Genomic DNA, 1615 nt, shown 5'->3' on the forward strand with positions numbered 1-1615 from the left:
CTGATGTGTAAAGCTGTTCAAGTTATTTGATGTTTACACCTCAGGGAAAGTCTTGTGTTCAGCAATATCTAAATGATAATGTTACTCTGACATTTATACTGTCCTTTAAAAAAGCATTGCAATAGCATTTTTGGATATGCATCAATCTATATAATCTTGGCGTTCAGTGAATTAAACATACTATAAGTATCTCTTGCCCTTGATTTTGATATTAGAATAGGTGATAACATGGATATTTACTATTTCTATATTCTGCTTTTCTAGCTGTTTTTACCTAGTTAGCTTGTGATTTTGCTGAATGGTATGTTATCTTGTAAAAACTGAAATTTCATGGACATAGCAATCCAGTCAATGTGTTAGGGGTCAAAATTCTGTGGTTTTAACACTTTAGTAAAAACCCATACTTTATTTGCTATAGTGATGCAGCTTAATTATAACACAGATGTACTGAAACGCTTAATTGTAAACTGCTAGCATTGAAGAAATATTTTGACAATTCTGATTTGATGCGGCAGTTATTTGCTGTTTTATATTGATCATGCTTATGGTTTATTTTTGAAGCCATGGGCAGTGTAAATACAGCCGTGAAGCAGACAAATGTGAGTAAAGACAGCCTTAGATTTATTTTCCGGTTATTATAGATTTCTGAAAGGTGTGATGTTTATTATCAGGTTATATTCTCCTGTGTGTGTAATGGGAGAGTATAGGTGTACTCTATCTCCACACTTTAGGAATTTTTTGTATGTTCACCAACCGATTGATTCATGCTAGAGTTACTTAAAAGGTTTTTTGCAAACCTGCCTTGCATATAGGTCCACATTAAAAGCACCTGGCTAGCATGTGTTGTTAATCACAAAATCAGCATAGGCAGAGCCTCAACTTGATTAGAAATTTTTACAGGAAAGTCATTCGGAATCACTGTTTCAGAAATTTGAGGTAAAAATCCTTCAACAAGTTAATTTGTTTTTAATGTTTTTAAGATCTGATTATCTGTGAGATAACTTCTGGTAACACATATAGGCTTTTGAAAAGTATGGCCGAATTATAGGACAATGCTTAAAGTATTTAAGCACCCCAGATATTAATGTCATGTTCAACTGTGGAAGCCCTCCAGAGACCTACACTGCAGCGCTTCACTTTCATCTTGTGTACTCTCACACTAATTACAAAATTAGCTGCTTTAAATCATCCATATTATTGACAGTTTTGTTTTTCAAATGTTTTGTGACTAGAGTGTGCACGGGATCGTTGGTGTTTATCAGAACTATTTGCTCTCATATTTTTTAACTGTTCTGTCTTGTTGAAAATGCAGTTGCTTTTTTAACATTATTTGAGAGTTGTATCAAAATGAGTCTTCTTGTTTTGTGCATAGGTGTTGTTTTTGTCATTTCTTAGCTTTTTAATACTTTGATTACAATGCCCTAATGTGAAGAAGTATGGACATAAATACATTACAAGGGAAATTAGTTAATAGTAAGCTTAAAAGGTAAGTAAATGTCCATGAGAATAAATTTTTCTCTGAATAATTTTAAAATGGAATCATAAAAATCTGAGCTTGAACTTGAAATGAAGCTGGAAATTTTGTACTAATTAAATCCTTTACCTTTTCATTTTT

Source organism: Manis javanica, chromosome 10 (genome assembly GCF_040802235.1).
Source record: "Manis javanica isolate MJ-LG chromosome 10, MJ_LKY, whole genome shotgun sequence".
NCBI classification, from domain to species: Eukaryota; Metazoa; Chordata; class Mammalia; order Pholidota; family Manidae; genus Manis; species Manis javanica.